The 18,170-nt window shown below is 33.6% G+C and overlaps 3 long non-coding RNA genes across 5 annotated transcripts; 1 reads left to right on the top strand and 2 right to left on the bottom strand.

The window, feature by feature from the left end:
• Positions 1-1,853: 1,853 nt before the first annotated feature.
• LOC134243725 (uncharacterized) lies at positions 1,854-8,091 on the top strand. Of its 2 annotated transcripts, none has more exons than XR_009987099.1 (5): positions 1,854-1,970; positions 2,088-2,200; positions 3,807-3,935; positions 5,502-5,611; positions 7,423-8,091. It is a non-coding gene; the product is annotated as an uncharacterized LOC134243725 (long non-coding RNA). The 2 variants fall into 2 exon arrangements; XR_009987098.1 differs by having other exon boundaries at positions 3,804-3,935.
• LOC134243726 (uncharacterized) lies at positions 7,532-8,655 on the bottom strand. The gene is made up of 3 exons (XR_009987100.1): positions 8,484-8,655; positions 7,789-7,963; positions 7,532-7,669 (listed from the first exon to the last, which is right to left on the bottom strand). It is a non-coding gene; the product is annotated as an uncharacterized LOC134243726 (long non-coding RNA).
• Positions 8,656-12,395: 3,740 nt separating this feature from the next.
• On the bottom strand, positions 12,396-17,904 carry LOC134243702 (uncharacterized). 2 transcript variants are annotated; one of them, XR_009987096.1, is made up of 5 exons: positions 17,791-17,904; positions 16,688-16,790; positions 15,425-15,550; positions 13,293-13,402; positions 12,396-12,518 (listed from the first exon to the last, which is right to left on the bottom strand). It is a non-coding gene; the product is annotated as an uncharacterized LOC134243702 (long non-coding RNA). The 2 variants fall into 2 exon arrangements; XR_009987097.1 differs by having other exon boundaries at positions 15,425-15,547.
• Between the last annotated feature and the right edge of the window lie 266 nt (positions 17,905-18,170).

Here is an 18,170-nt window from a genome sequence, read left to right as displayed (position 1 = left end):
TCTAGCCGATCAAATATCTAATTTTCATTAAATTAAAACATAACAAACATTTCAATCAACGTACCACTGTGCACGGCAAAGTTTGTATCAGGTTGACAAAAATTTCAGTTAAACCAAGTTCATAATAAATTTAAATTACTAGTATGTAATTTTGACGATTGAAATTTACGGGAAAAAAAGTCATATCAAATTAACATATATCATTGAAACCAAACTCGTTATTTTTTCAATTACATAAATCAAACATTTTAAAGGGCTTAGATGTTTAATTTTTATGTCGCTTGCGTGGCCCAGTGGTTTAATCACCTGCCCTAGAGTCAACTAATAAGAAGTTGAATCCCACTGTGGGACGTGGAGACCTATAAAGTATAAACAGAGGTCCCGTGTCGCTGGAGGTGTTGACAGGAAGATCCCTTGACTGTTCAATGACCCTGAGTGCCGAGTATAGGACAAAATTTGTAGCAAAATTTGAAAAGTATATTGTATACAAATCACTTACCCTATATTCGATGGACGTGGTCAGAAGGACACGAAGGAGCGTAAAATCATATAAAATCCAAATGCATATTTGAAACCAAACACTTAATGTTTCAATCACGCGAACTAGTCCGACCGATTCCTAAGCTGACTTACATATGAATGATTTTTGGAAACTATGGTACAAGTCATTTACCCCATATCACACTGTTGATTATGTGTAGATACCCGATGGACGTGGTCATAATGACAGCTCGGGAGCTACGCTCCCTCGTGTCATTATGACCACGCCCATCGGGTATCTACACATAACCAACAGTATGATATGGGGTAACTACTACTAATACAGGTAATATGCAAACCATAGGGTGTCTAGATATAACAAAATTAGAAAACAGGGCTGATCCGTTAGGTCGTTCAGTCGGTGGAAGACTTCTTACTAAAGTTAGTAAAGTATTTCTGACAAAAGTTGATAGGAAATTGCTAAATATAGTTGGTAGGATATTTCTAACTATAGTTCTTAGGAGATTTCAAACCAAAGTTGTGAGCAGATTTCTAATTATAGATGTAAGGAGATTTCTAACGATAGTTGTCAGGATATTTGATTTGAACATATTTTATTGTCTAAACTCTACAACTTGGATTTGGCAAAAGTTATGGCAAGCCCTTTTACTATTTATTCGGAAAATAAATTTCATCTGAAAATTACAGAGATATCTCTCATTATAGAGAGATATCTCTTAAAAATAAGAGGTATCTCTCAACTTAAAGAGATATCTCTTATTCTTAAGAGATATCTCTATAAGAAAGAGATATCTCTTAAAGTTAGAGAGATATCTCTTATACTTAGAGAGATATCTCTTTTTCTTTGAGAGATATCTCTTTCTCCTTGAGGGATATCTCTTTCGTGATAAGAGATATCTCTGAACGTTAAAGAGATATCTCTGATCGTTAGAGAGATATCTCTTTCAACTAGAGAGATATCTCTTTCACCTAGAGAGATATCTCTTTCACTTAGAGAGATATCTTTCCAAGTTAAAGAGATATCTCTTTAAGTAAAAGAGATATCTCTCTAAGTTTATCTTAAGAGATATCTTTCAAAAGGGTCTAAAAGAGATATCTCTGAAGCAAAAAGAGATATCTCTTTATTGCAAAGAGATCTCTCTCTTTATTATGTTTATTTAAATTCCATTTGAAATGACTTCTCCCTTTACCGGAAGGGAAATTTTTATTCATTATTTCAAAAGCTGAGAAAATTCGGTCCAGAGTCTGTAAGTCTCGTCACGTGACTCGCGAGATTTTACGATAATTTTCACTTCCTCGCACATGGTCATGGTGAATGTGTATTGAGTTCAGCATGTTTCTTTACACACAGCTTTCAGGGGGAAATTAAATAGTTTTACAAAGCCGAAGGGTTGTCCGACTTACGATGTATGAATGTCATAAGAAATTGGGTGCGAGCGTCCACCAGGAATATTTCGATCGAAATACAGGTAAACAAATCAGAGAGTGTCATCCGTTTCTTGTTTATTTTGAGGGAAAATGAAGTGTTTTATTCTTAACCAAATGAAATAGTTTCAAAATCATCTTTTGCCTTAATTTGTTAACAGATTTCTCTTGAATCCGAGATGTTATTCATCAGCTGATTATAGAGGAGGAGTTTTGTCATTGATGGGAACCAACGTCATATTTATGATATTGTGGCTGCATCACTTTTGTTTGGGTAATTTTTTAATATACTTTTTATGCCCCCGTAAACGAAGTTTCGGGGGTAAATAGTTTTTGTCGTGTCCGTCTGTCTGTCTGTCTCTCTGTTTGTCTGCAAAAACTTTCACCTTGCCCATAACTTTTGATTTAGTGGAGCTATGACTTTAATATTTCGTATGTATATTCCTTGTGTAAAGACCTTTCTTTGGGTACCACCAAATTTGAACTTTTGACCTTGACCTTGGATTTTGACCCGCTTTTAGACAAAAATGCCAAACTTTTACTTTGGCCATATCTTTTGAGCAGTATATACCAAGACATTTATACTTCACATATGTAATCTTTCTTGAAAGATTTTTCATTGGATACCAATAACCTTGACCCTTTTGACCTTGACCTTGGAGTTTGACCTACTTTAAAAATACAACATTGACAGAAATTGTTGAAGGGTTAGGACTAGGGCATTCATACTTCACATATTTAATCTTTGTGACAAGACCTTTCATTTGATTTCAAGAACCTTGACCATCTGACCTTGACCTTGGTGTTTGACCTACTTTTTACAAACTTTAACCTTGACCATAACTTCTGAATAGTTGGGGCTAGAGCTTTCATATTTCACATGTGTAATCCTTGTGACAATAACTTTCATTGGATATCAAGAATCTTGACCCTTTGACCTTGACCTTAAAGTTTGACCTACTTTTTACAAATTTTAACCTTTAACTTTTGAACGGTAAGGGCCAGTGCTTTTATACTTCCCATACGTAATCTTTGAGACAAGGCTTTTCTTTAGAACACAACAACCTTGACCCTTTGACCTTGACCCGGAATTTGTCCTATCTTTTAAAATGTTAACATTGGTCATAACCCTGGAGCAGGTGTAGTTAGTGTTTACATTTCTCATTTCTTGTGAAAAGACCTTACTTTGGTACCAACATATTTGATTTGCATTTGAGAAAGCTTAACTGTCGCTAAATTGCCGTACGGGGGCATCAGTGTTTCACAAACACATCTTGTTTTTCAGTAAATTTTAACCTGCTTTGTATTAGTGGATTATTTTTTTGAGCATTAAATGTTTGTAGCAATTTAGATCTATTTCACAAGGATAAGATGTTCATATATTTTGCCATCTCTCTGCATAAAATAAAATTTAGATGACCATATTTCTCACTTTAGAGAGTATGTTTCCTGTTTATAGAACATGGTTTATGGATTTTGGTAAATTTTTCTGTCTGTTCAAATTCACCTGCATGGCACAGTGGTTAGAGTGTCTGCTCTAGTAGAGTCGCGAAATATAAGGTGTTGATCCTTTAACATCATGAGTTTGAATCCCACTGTGGGATGTGGAGACCTGTCCTTGGGATGATACAGTATAACTGTGGCCCCTTGTTGCAGTAGGTCAGGTGTTGGCACAAAAAAGATCCCTTCCTGCTCAATCAGTCAATGGCCCTGAGTGCTGAGTATAGGTCATTAGGACAAAATTTGCAGCTCTCCACTGTCGTTTCCATATGAGTGAAAAATTCTTGAGAGGAACGATAAACAATAAGCAATCAATCTGTCTGTTCAATTTATTCACTGATATTACACAACTGTATACACTAAAACTTATTTTATAGCAGAGGTACAAGAGAACCAGTAACACAGATAAAAGATGCAGTTCCTAAGAGATCCAAAGTCAGCAGCTCCTAAGACTATACTGATCATAACTTTGAATTATCAGCATCCAAAACAATGCAAATCAAATACAGGTATGAAATTGATACAACAAATAAGTTCTAAGACAAATATAAAATTTATTTTTTATAAGACATAGCATATCAAAATGACTAATATACTAGTCAACAACTGGCCAGCTTTAAAAATATATTTGTTTGATGTACTCCTACCCACTTTTATCAAGGTTGGCAGGTAGGTTGGTAGGTACCGGTAGTTTTTTTATGCCCCACCATGATTATGGCCTGGGCATATAGTGTTTGTCATGTCTGTCTTCCGTCTTTCTGTCCATGTGTCACACTTTGAGTTTAGCTCAGTTCAAAGCCCAGTTTCAAACTATACAGGATATTTCATCAAACTTTGCTGATAGATATTGATAAGAGCTATGCAACTGCATCAACATTTTCTGTCCTTGACCTTTCCTTTGACCTTGACCTCACTTTTCTTAAATTAGTGTTTAACTTAGTTTTAAACATACCATTCAAGATGGTGTTACAGCAAAACTCGGTTATAACAAAGTTGCTGGGACTTATGAAATAACTTCGCTATATTCATAATTCATTATAATCGTATAAGAAATTCATTGAAATTTTATAGCTGGGAATCCAAGATGACTTCGCTATACCCATGAATTCGCAATATTCCTGTTCGTACAAAACGAGATTTACTGTATCAAACTTACCATACTGATGAGAGCTTTTCAACTGAAACATTTTTTTATCTTGGCCTTTCTTTTGACTTTGACCTCAGTTTTCCTAAGTTAGTGTCAAACTTCATATGGTGATACATTCTGATGTAAGCAATTCAACTGCATCAACATGACCTTGACCTTTTATTTGACCTTGACCTCACATCTCTGAAATTAGTGTCAAACTTCATATGCTGATACATACTGATGTAAGCAATTCAACTGTAACATTTTTCAAGATATTCTGATCAAATTTCATACGAATTTTCATTTTGCATGACTAATATACCCTTGGTGGGCATTCCTGTCCTGTGGACATATTTCTAGTTTTTTTTTTTCTTATGTCTTACAGCATTGAATAAATTGATAACTGTCATATTTAAAACCACAGACTCAGAAATCTGTTAATGTTTTCATTTAGTAACAAAGACTTTGTATTTATAAATTAAAAAGCATCCTAAAAAAATATGATACCTTATCTTTAAAACATCTATGGAAATTAAGGGGGGTGTTAAAAAATTTTAAGTGCCCCCAAAATATGAATGCAAATGGGTAGGGGCTATTTTAACAGGTCGGTCAGAGTACATCAAACAAATCATTTTTTTATTGTTGGCCTAGGAAGGGTACCCTAAATATGAAAATGCAACAAATATTTTTAAATAAAAAGATTTTAAATGAAAATATTTTTATGTATAAAAAGGACAATTTTTATTCTGATTTTCTTGTAAAATCATTGATAAAATTTAATGAAGAAAGTTATTAATAAGATTTGTATCAAATAAATGGATATTTGTAAGATTTATAACTCCTTATTTGTGAGGCAACTTAGTCCTACATCATTATCAGTTGCACATACAACTATGGCCTATGTAATAATTCAATTGGCATATTACAGAAGCTTGCTAAATTACAGGTTTTGTCTGTACATCTGGCAATCTTAGGGCAATACTGGATGGTTTTAACTAAGAACTGATCCAGCATGAAGACCAGCCATGTGCCTCACCTGTCATGACATTATTAAAGGTAAGTGTCCCTATAAGCAAAGAATCTGACAAAGCAAAACCTTCATCTTAAAAGATTTACATTTAATACTTATTTGATTGGTAGTTTTAATTATTTTTTTTCTTCTACGCAGCCTTTTATTTAGCATTTCTGAGTACTGCATGGTATATGATTGCCATACTTTCCAAAACTTTTTAAATGCTTTATTTTGAAGCATTTTCCATATCCATATATACACTGTACAAACACAAGACAATTTTCACCCACTCACCACCACAATTGCACACACTCACACAGTGCACTTTCTAAAATTAAAAATAATGAAATGTTTGTAAAATACTTATGCCCCCCTCCCCCCACATTGGAATTTTTTATCTAAGTCCAAAAAGGCATAACTCTGTCAAAAATGGTGCAAGCATACCCAAAAGAGAACTTGACCTAGATATTCATCTGATAAATCTGTATACTAAATTGCATTTCACTATGTGCAACCTCTGCAAAGGAAATGAACGGAAACTGCAAGTAATTGGAATTTTTCTAAATCCAAGGGGTATAACTCTGTCAAAAATGGCGCGATGATCATACCCAAAACAGAACTTGACCTAGATATTCATCTGATATACCTGTAAGGCTGTATACCAAATTTCATTTCAGTGCAATGGTTGTGAAGAAAATGAATTGAAACTAAATGGACTGACAGACAGCAGCAAAGCAATATGCCCTCCTTTCTATAAAGGGGGGGGGGCATAATAAATGTACATATATGTAAACATATGACAGTTAAACATACAATTCATCCAAAAACAAAACAGATGTACCCAATTGTGTAGATATAAATTAACAAAAACTTACAATTTTGATTTTTTCATCACTTGTTGTACACATTATCATACAGGACCCATTTACTGAGTATTTTGTCCTTACATTGAAAAACTTTTTCACAACAATTTTCTATGTTTCTGTAAAACTTGAATAACTTTACTGCATCAATAAATAATGGCTTACTATCTTGTGATCTTGAATAGTAAATAAGATTTTTTGCAACTAATAAAAAAAACATTTTCTAAACAACTTCCTTCTATATTAACAAGTAAAACAGTTCTTTTGAATATTTTGTAATCTTTTTCAATGACACTAAACCGTTGTACAAATTGATTCCAAAATTCAGTCACATTAATATACATAATCATAAAATAAGTGAATTATTGTCTATTGTTTATATCCTGTTTCTATGTCTATTTGTCTTTTGTCAACTTTAACCTCCACCATAACTTTTGAACCATGAGAGATACAGACTTCATATTTAATATGCCGACTCCACTAATTAAATTCTTTCAAAAGACACCAAGGTCAATGACCTTGTGACTTTGACTGTGACCTATATGCTAAAAATAGCTTTTTTAAAACTTTCGCCATAACTTTTTGATACATTAAAGATAGAGAAATCATATTTGGAATGCCTTCTTCATTAATTATGCTCTTTCAAATGACACCAAGGCCAGTGAACTTTTGACCTTTACTGTGACTTTAATGCTATAAATACCATTTTGAACTTCACCATACCTTTTGTACCGTTAAAGATAGAGACTTCATATTTGATTTGCATACTCCACTAATTAAGCTCTTTCAAATGACACCAAGGCCAATGACCTTGTGACCTTGACTATGAACTATATGCTTAAAAAAACTTGTTTGAATTTGTTGCCGCCTGGTGCATAGTGTTTCACAAACACATCTTGTTTTGAAGTAGTTTTGATATTTGAATTTCTGTAGAATTTTATGTTACATATAAAAACCAAAAATTTTTAAAATTAAAATCATATTTATTTCAGTACTTTGTGACAGTGGGATGATGGAATATTAAAGAATGGACATGGCTCTATATTACTGCATCAGAGATCAATCCAGGTTTACTTATAAGTCAAAGAAAAACACTTAAACAGTCAAGCATCATTTGAAGCTACATGTGTCACTGCTTTAACAATATGCCTGCTTATATAACCAAGAAAGCACAGTGACCAGTTGTACCTATGATGTCAGACAAGATCCCGAAAAAACTTCCAGTACACTCATCACTACCTGCAAAGAATTAAAAATTCTAAATGTCTTGTATCAACACTTTTGTACTTCATCTGGCTTGTATTTTCAGTACTCATTAGCTTTTAGCTTCCTTCAAACAAAATTTCATAAGAACTAACTTGCAGGTGTAAAATATTTGAAACAGTTTGCATGTCCCAAAGGAAATTCTGCCAATTAGCAGTGGCATGAGCAGTTGATTGATGTCACAGTTCCACCGGCAAAGTATTTGTAGCTGAATGGTGCCATGTAAAACACTTTTCACAAGAACATGGAAAACATCCTAGAAGTGAGGATCTACAAGAAATTAAGAGAATACTTTTTGAATATTTTCAATGTTATAAAATGCTTGTGTACATCCTTTATATATAAAACTAATTACGCATGTAACTACCAAATATACAAATTAAACTTCAATCCTTAAATTTGTTCTTAAGTTTATTTATAGTGTATTAAAATAAGCATGCAATATTTGTCTTGTTATACTGAAGGATTCAATGTTAAGAAAATGTCGTTCATTGAAAAAAAATGTACAACCATTCTGCGCAGTTAGCAGTTTTTATGGAGAACCTATCGATGTGCATTTGCAATTGTTGGGATGACAGGCACACAGCAGAAGAATTGTACTTGTTAATAAATGTTTTTTACCAATCAAATTTCAAATTGATAATTTAATAAGAAAGCATATGAGAAATTTAACTATCATTATGGTCCATTGATTCACCATGGTGTTTGAGCTTTTGTGGACTTGATACTTAACTAGTAAGTTTGAAATATTGAAGTAAAGAAAAGTGCAGCCCAAAAAATTATCCTGTACCTGATTTAAAATGAGTGCCATCCTTAACTACTTGGGAGTTGCCACACTCTTCATGAGTATAAGAATTATTGGATATGCCTCATTAACAGGTCTATACTGGTACATGGATGACACATTCAGTCGAAGCATTGTCCCTTTTTCAGTACCTCCTGGATCTCTGTAAAATATGACAAATGTAGATAACATGTTCTAACATTGATTGATGAATGTCTTATGGACCCAGTGCAGACCTGTTTGGTGACAACATTTGATAAATTGGGAATTGTTCTAGCTAAGACAAATAAGAAAATTCCTATTTCTAATGCCTATTTTAAGAAAATAAAATGTCTTTCTCATAATTGTAAGAGTATTTGGGAACACGGGCACCTGAAGTATGGATAATACCCCCCTTTTTTTTTAAATTTAAAAAAATATTTAAAAAGGGGGGGTATTATCCATACTTCAGGTGCCTGTGTTTGGGAAGGGGGTCATAAGGCATTACAGTTAATATATTGATCGTACATGTATGTCGTTTAACATCCTACAGTTAATATTGAAGTTAAATATATACATCCCTGTTTACATGAAAGAAGTATGGCAAGCCCTTTTACTATTTATTCGTAAAATAATTTTTTCTTTCAAAATGAGAGATATCTCTCTAGCAAAGAGGGATATCTCTTTAGCTTATGGAGATATCTCTTTAGCTTATAGAGATATCTCTTTGACTAATAGAGATATCTCTTTAAACAAAAGAGATATCTCTTCAAACAAAAGAGATATCTCTTTTTGAAAGAGAGATATCTCTTTTTGTAAGAGAGATATCTTTATAAGCTAGAGAGATATCTCTTTAAGCGAGAGAGATATCTCTAAAAGTTAGAAAGATATCTCTTTAACAAGTTTAAAAGAGATATCTCTCTTACTTAGAGTGATATCTCTTTAGATTTTCAAAAAGAGATATCTTTCTAAGCTAAAGAGATATCTCTTTTAATGAAAGAGATATCTCTTTTCCAATCACCCTTTAATTGAAATAATTAATTCTCCCGTTAAAAACGAAAGCGAAACAGGAAGTAAAGTCTGTTAATTAAGTCGTTCGTTTTCTGATTATTGAAAAGAAGAGGGGAGAATGGACTGATTGATACAAGTAAACAACGTTTAATTGCTTTATTGTTTTAAGCGGAAATAACAGGATTTCAAACCAAAACGTTCCCCAAAGATTGGTTCCATAGTATATTTATTTCATTTATTTAGCTCACGGGACAGCTGAGGTCGGGATATAGAATGCAAAGTCAATAAAAACAAATACGAAATACATGTACCCAAATTCATCGATCAAGGGAATACACGGTTGATTACTATGTCGATTTAACATAATCCTGATAGAATTAATGTTCTTTTTATGCGCCCGGATCGATAGATCCCGAGCGTATATTGTTTTTGTCCTGTCTGTTTGTCTGTTTTTCTGTTTTTCTGTTTATCTGTTTGTCTGTCTGTCTGTTGTCAACTTTAACCTTCGCCATAATTTTTGAACAATAAAAGATAGGGACTTCATATTTGGTATGCATACTCCACTAATAAGGTCCTTTCAAATGACATCAAGGTCAATGACCTTGTGACCTTGACTGTGACCTATATGCTAAAAAATAGCTTTTTCCACTGTTTGTCATAACTTTTGAACCATAGCAGATAGGGACTTTATATTTGGTATGCATACTCCACTAATAAAGTCCTATCAAACGACGACAAGGTCAATGATCTTGTGACCTTGACTGTGACCTATATGCTAAAAATTACTTTTTCCACTGTTTGTCATAACCTTTTAACCATAGCAGATAGGGACTTCATATTTTGTATGCGTACTCCACTAATAAGGTCCTTTCAAATGACATCAAGGTCAATGACTTTGTGACCTTGACTGTGACCTATATGCTAAAAATAGCTTTTTCCACTGTTTGTCATAACTTTTTAACCATAGGAGATAGGGACTTTATATTTGGTATGCATACTCCACTAATAAAGTCCTATCAAACGACGACAAGGTCAATGATCTTGTGACCTTGACTGTGACCTATATGCTAAAAAATAGCTTTTTACACTTTTTGCCATAACTTTTGAACCATAGGAGATAGGGACTTCATATTTGGGATGCATACTCCACCGATTAAGTTCTTTCAAATGACACCATGGTCAATGACCTTGTGACCTTGACTGTGACCAATATGCTAAAAATAGATTTTTTGAACTTTGTTGCCGCTGGGCGCATAGTGTTTCACAAACACATCTTGTTTAATTTATTAATAATCCAAAAATAAAAACGTCCAACATCGATTACTTCTTTCATCATGTTCATGTACACAAAGGGATGTATATATTGAATTTCAATATTAACCGTAGGACGTTAAACAACATACATGTACGATCAATATCTTAACTGTAAAGCCTTATGACCCCTTTCCCAAATACTCTTACAATTATGAGAAAGACATTTTCTTAAAATAGGCATTAGATATAGGAATTTTCTTATTTGTCATAGCTAGAACAATCTAATGGTGTCACCCAACAGGTCCGCACTGGGTCCATAGGACATTAATCATTCAATGGTAGAACATTTTATCTACATTTGTCATTATATTTTACAGGGATCCAGAAGGTACTGAAAAGGGACAATGCTTCGACTGAATGTGTCATCCAGGTACCAGTATAGATCTGTTAATGAGGCATATCCAATAATTCTTATACTCATGAAGAGTTTGGCAACTTCCAAGTAGTTAATGATGGCACTCATTTTAAATCAGGTACAGGATAAATTTTTGGGCTTCACTTTTCTTAAAAATTACTTCAATATTTCAAACTTACTAGTTCAGTGTCAAGTCCACAAAAGCTTTAACACCATGGTAAATCAATGGACCATAATGTTCGTTAAATTTGTCATATGCTTTCTTATTAAATTATCAATTTGAAATTTGATTGGTAAAAAAAACCATTTATTAACAAGTACAATTCTCCTACTGTGTGCCTGTCATTAAATCCCATCGATTGAAAATGCACATTGATAGGTTCTCCATAAAAATTGCTAACTGTGCAAAATGTTTGCACATTTTTTTTTTTTTATTGAAACTTTCACACATATTACAAACATTACAAACTTCTGTAAGGATATATGTACAATCAAAATCAAACAAGACTAATTATAGTTGGAACATACAAAATTAGTGTAAAAATTTATGAAGAGAGAGAGAAATAGAGAGAGGGGGGGAGGCAGGTAAGCATTACATATTGTGCCCTAAAAACATAATCAGCTTTCTTTAAGCTTAACGTATTAAAAAAAAAAAGAAAGAAAGAAAGCACAATTTTTTCAATGAACTACATTTTCTTAACATTGAATCCTTCAGAATAACAAGACAAATATTGCATGCTTATTTTAATACACTATAAATAAACAAGAACAAATTAAGGAAGTTTAATTTGTATATTTGGTAGTTACATGCATAATTAGTTTATAAAGGATGTACACAAGCATTTTATAACATTGAAAATATTCAAGAGAGTATTCACTTAATTTCTTGTAGATGCTCACTTCTAGGATGTTTTCCACGTTCTTGTGAAAAGTGTTTTACGTGGCACCATTCAGATACAAATACTTTGCCGATGGAACTGTGACATCAATCAACTGCTCGTGCCACTGCTAAGTAAGTTAGTACTTATGAAAGTTTGTTTGAAGGAAGCTAAAAGCGTAATGAGTACTGAAAATACAAGCCAGATGAAGTACAAAAGTGTTGATACAAGTCATTTAGAATTTTTAATTCTTTGCAGGTAGTGATGAGTGTACTGGAAGTTTTTTCAGGATCTTGTCCGACATCATAGGTACAACTGGTCACTGTGCTTTCTTGGTTATATAAGAAGATATATTGTTAAAGCGGTGACATATGTAGCTTCAAATGATGCTTGACTGTTAAAGTGTTTTTCTTCAATTTATAAGTAAACCTGGATTGATCTCTGATGCAGTAATATAGAGCCATGTCCATTCTTTAAATTCCATCATCCCACTGTCACAAAGTACTGAAATAAAAATGATTTTGATTTTAAAAATATTTTTGGTTTTTATATGTAACATAAAATTCTACAAAAATTCAAATATTAAAACTACTTCAAAACAAGATGTGTTTGTGAAACACTATGCACCAGGCGGCAACAAATTTAAACAAGTTTTCTTTAGCATATAGGTCACGGTCAAGGTCACAAGGTCATTGGCCTTGTGTCACATGACAACAAGTGATGAAAAAATCAAAATTTTATTTTTTTGTTAATTTATATCTACACATTTTGGTACATCTGTTTTGTTTTTGGATAAATTGTATGTTTAACTGTCATATGTTTACATATGTACATTTATTATGCCCCCCTTCGAAGAAAGGAGGGCATATTGCTTTGCTGCTGTCTGTAGGTCCATTTAGTTTCCATCATTTTCTTTTGGACTTAGAAAAAGTCCAATATGGGGAGAGGGGGGCATAAGTGTTTTACAAACATCTCTTGTTATTTTTAAGTTTGGAAAGTGCACTGTGCGAGTTTGTGCAATTGTGGTGGTGAGTGGGTGAAAATTGTTTTGTATGTGTTTGTATATATGGATATGGAAAAAGCTTCAAAATAAAGCATTTAAAAAAAAAAGTTTTGGAAAGTATGGCAATCATATACCAGTACTCAGAAATGCTAAATAAAAGGCTTTGTAGAAGAAAAAAAAAATAATTAAAACTACCAATCAAATAAGTATTAAATGTAAATCTTTTAAGATGAAGGTTTTGCTTTGTCAGATTCTTTGCTTATAGGGACACTTACCTTTAATAATGTCATGACAGGTGAGGCATATGGCTGGTCTTCATGCTGGATCAGTTCTTAATTAAACCATCCAGTATTGTCCTAAGATTGCCAGATGTACAGACAAAAACCTGTAATTTAGCAAGCTTTTGTAACATGTCATTTGAATTATTATATAGGCCATAGTTGTATATGCAACTGATAATAATGTAGGATATTAAGGTACCTGACAAATAATGTTATAAATCTTACAAATATCCATTTATTTGATACAAATCTTAACTTTCTTTATTAAATTTTATCAATGATTTTACAAGAAAATCAATAAAAATTGTCCTTTTTATACACAAAAAATATTTTCATTTAAATTTTTTTATTTAAAAATATTTGTTGCATTTCATATTTAGGGTACCCTTCCAAGGCCAACAATAAAAAAATGATTTGTTTGATGTACTTTGACCGACCTGTTAAAATGGCCCCAACCCATTAGCAATCATATTTTGGGGGCTCTTAAAAATTTTGGACCCCCCCTTAATTTCCATAGATGTTTTAAAGATAAGGTATCATAATTTTTTAGGATGCTTTTTAATTTATAAATACAAAGTCTTTCTCACTAAATGAAAACATTAACAGATTTCTGAGTCTGTGGTTTTAAATATGAAAATTCGTAGGAAAGAACTATATGCGGTATTAACCAACATTTGCCCCCCAAAATCAAACTTTGATGGAGAAATATTTAATTTAGTCCTTAAACAGGGGAGTATATGCTGACTTCAAAGCGCTGAATAATTTCATAAGTAATGACGTCATATGTACGAAATGACGTCACAAATATGACGTAAATTTCAGTTTTTTATGAATTTTGCAGAAAAATGTACATATTTCGTCGATATTTTAAATAAAAGTCACCGAGCGCATGTGTGTTCAGGATAAATATTTTGATATAATGTGTAGAATGATAATATCAATGAAATATGTCACTATTGTTCCTGAACACACATGCGCTCTATAAATTTTAAAGCTTAAATTGTTGAAATTTTGTCCATTTTGTCCTCTTTCTGAAAAAGAATATAAAATCGGACTAGTTTGTGACGTCATAAAAACAGAAATTGTGAATACACTGCTCTGGAACTATAATATTTTCTGTTAACTTATATTTCTCGTACAATTTATTGAATTCAGCACATTTCAGGAAGTTTTCAAAATTTGACCTTTGTGGGGGCAAACATATGCAATATACCGCATATAGTTCTTTGATCAGAATATCTTGAAAAGTGATACAGTTGAATTGCTTACATCAGTATGTATCAGCATATGAAGTTTGACACTAATTTCAGAGATGTGAGGTCAAGGTCAAATGAAAGGTCAAAGTTATGTTGATGCAGTTGAATTGCTTACATCAGAATGTATCACTATATGAAGTTTGACACTAATTTAGGAAAATTGAGGTCAAGGTCAAAAGAAAGACCAAGGTCAAAAATGTTTGTTTCAGATGAAAAGCTCTCATCAGTATTTATCAACATGGTAAGTTTGATACAGTAAAACTCGTTTAGTAAGAACACTGATATTGTGAATTCACGGATATAGTTATCTTGGATTCCCAGCTATAAAAATTCAATGAATTTCTTATAGGATTATATAATAATGAATTACGGATATAGCAAAGTAATTTCATAGGTCCCAGCAACTTCGTTATAAACGAGTTTTGCTGCAACACCATCTTGAATGGTATGTTTAAAACTGAGCTAAACACTAATTTAAGAAAAATGAGGTCAAGGTCAAAGGAAAGGTCAAGGACAAAAAATGTTGATGCAGTTGCATAGCTGTTATCAATATCTATCAGCAAAGTTTGATGAAATATCCTGTATAGTTTCTTTGAAACTGGGCTTTGAACTGAGCTAAATGCAAAGTGTGACGGAAAGACAGAGAGACAGAAGACAGACATGACAAACACTATATGCCCAGGCCATATTCATGGTGGGGCATAAAAAAACTACTGGTACCTACCGACTTACCTAGCAACCTTGAAAAAAGTGGGTAGGAGTACATCAAACAAATATATTTTTTAAGATGGCCAGTGTTGACTAGTATATTAATCATTTTGATATGCTATGTCTTACAAAAAAAGACATATTTTTATACAAATTTCATACCTGTATTTGATTTGCATTGTTTTGGATGCTGATAATTCAAGGTCAGTATAGTCTTAGGTGCTGCTGACTTTGGATCTCTTAGGAGCTGCATCTTTCATCTGTGTAACTTGTTCTCTTGGACCTCTGCTATGAAATAAGTTTTAGTGTAAACAGTTGTGTAATATCAGTGAATAAATTGAACGGACAGATTGATTGATTGTATATTGTTTATCGTCCCTCTCAAGAATTTTTCACTCATATGGAAACACCAGTGGAGAGCTGCAAATTTTGTCCTATACTCGGCACTCAGGGCCATTGACTAATTGAGCAGGGAGGGATCTTTTTTTGTGCCAACACCTGACTTACTGCGACAAGGGGCCACGGTTATACTGTATCATCCCAAGGACAGGTCTCCACATCCCACAGTGGGATTAAAACTCACGATGTAAGGATCAACTACTTACTTCGTGACTCTAGAGCAGACACTCTAACCATGGTGCCATGCAGGCAAATTTGAACAGACAGAAAAATTAACCAAAATCCATAAACCATGTTCTATAAACAGGGAACATACTCTCTAAAGTCATCGTCGGAAACCCACGGGTAATCTCGTCTTTACTTATCTCGCCGAAAAATCGTTGCATGTAATTAAATATGCATGTTTCATTTGATTGGCCGCATCACAGAGTCGCAATGCCAAACAATGAATCAAAGCTCACTTTATTTACATGTGTATGCATGTTCGGCATTGCCAAAAACATGAAAAACTCATCCCATAGTTAACACAGCTAATAAATCCACTCACAGGTGCATTTTGCAATTAGAAAGAGGTACTCCTACATCTGATGGATATTAATGTCGGTGACCTGTACGAATTGACTTTCACTGTTTTAAATCAATCTTCGCACGTTTTTAACGAGCGTCAAAATATTAATCATAAACAGCAAAGTAATAAATGTATTTTTCGAAATTGAAGAGTTCCAACTTTCTGACTGGTTGACAAAAACAACAAATTAGCATATTTTACAGCGATATTTCAGCGAGTTTGCCCACGGGTGATAAGTAAAGATGAGATCACCCATGGGTTTCCGACGATATCTAAAGTGAGAAATATGGTCATCTGAATTTTATTTTATGAGGAGAGATGGCAAAAAATATGAACATTCTTATCCTTGTGAAATAGATCTAAATTGCTACAAACATTTTAATGCTCAAAAAAATAATCCACAGATACAAGACAGGTTAAAATTTACTGAAAAAAAAGTATATTAAAAAGAAATTTACCAAACATTTGTGTCAAAAGTGATGCACTGACGTTGGTACCCATCCATGACAAAACTCCTCCTCTATAATCAGCTGATAATAACATCTCGGATTCAAGAGAAATCTGTTAAAAATTAAGGCAAAAGATAATTTCGAAACTATTTCATTCGGTTAAGAAAAAAACACTTCATCACTGGCGGATTTAAGGGGGGGGGGGGCGTGGGGGGCGCACGCCCCCCCTAAAATTTTCAAAGTATGATGTGACTAATATTTATAATGCTACATTTTGGTACAAAACTAACCAAATAACTGTTATTCTGCCTGGTTATATTCTTAAAATACACAAAAATTCTTAAAATATACAAAAATCCAGGAGCTTCCGGGGGCTGCGCCCCCTGGGCCCCCACCATTCAAAGTATGATATGACTAGTATTAAACACGCCGTACTTTGGTACATCACTAACCAATACTACTATTACTAATATATAAATTATAAGTAATTATATCGTTTTATTATATAGTGGCATGTGTAACAATACAATGAGAATGAGAAACATTCAATACATTTATTATTCAAACATCCGGACCTATATGCTATATACTTTTAACAAAAATAATTGAAAAATATGAACTATATTATTGTGCCTGGTTTTACTCTAAAATACACGAAAACCAAGGAGCTTCCGGGGGCTTCGCCCCCTGAGCCCCCACCTATATGCTATATACTTTTAACAAAAATAATTGAAAAATATGCACTGGTTAATATGTGCCTGGTTTTACTCTAAAATACACGAAAAAACCAGGAGCTTCCGGGGGCTTCGCCCCCTGGGCCCCCACCTATATATGCTATATACTTTTAACAAAAATAATGGAAAAATATGCACTATTATTGTGCCTGGTTTTACTCTAAAATACACCAAAACCCAGGAGCTTCCGGGGGCTTCGCCCCCTGGGCCCCTACCAGGGCTTCGCCCTGGACCCACTGGGGGCTTTAAGGCGGCCCCCAGACCCCTTGCCTCAACAAAGTTATCCACGCCCCCCCCTAACCACAAATCCTGTATCCGCCCCTGTTCATTTTCCCTCAAAATAAACAAGAAATGGATGACACTCTCTGATTTGTTTACCTTAATTCGATCGAAATATTCCTGGTGGACGCTCGCACCCAAGTTTTTATGACATGAATTTCATCCATCGTAAGTCGGAAAACCCTTCAGCTTTGTAAAACTATTTAATTTCCCCCCGAAAACGTTGTTTAAACCAGAAACATGCTGATGCTGACACCATGATCATGACCATGTGAGGGCAAAATCTCGAGAGTCACGTGACGAGACTTACAGGCTCTGGACCGAATTTTCTCAGCTTTTGAAATAATGAATAAAAAGCTTACTTCCGGGAAAGGGAGAAGTCATTTCAAATGCAATTTAAATAAAAATAAAGAAGAGAGATATCTCTTTGCAATAAAGAGATATCTCTTTTTGCTTGAGAGATATCTCTTTTAGACCCT

The sequence above is a fragment of the Saccostrea cucullata genome, unplaced genomic scaffold (genome assembly GCF_032062105.1).
Source record: "Saccostrea cucullata isolate Sc308-1 unplaced genomic scaffold, CSIRO_AGI_Scuc_v1 ctg898, whole genome shotgun sequence".
Lineage (NCBI taxonomy): Eukaryota > Metazoa > Mollusca > Bivalvia > Ostreida > Ostreidae > Saccostrea > Saccostrea cuccullata.
Note: the sequence above shows the minus strand (reverse complement) of the source record. Positions and strands in the feature narration are given on the sequence as shown.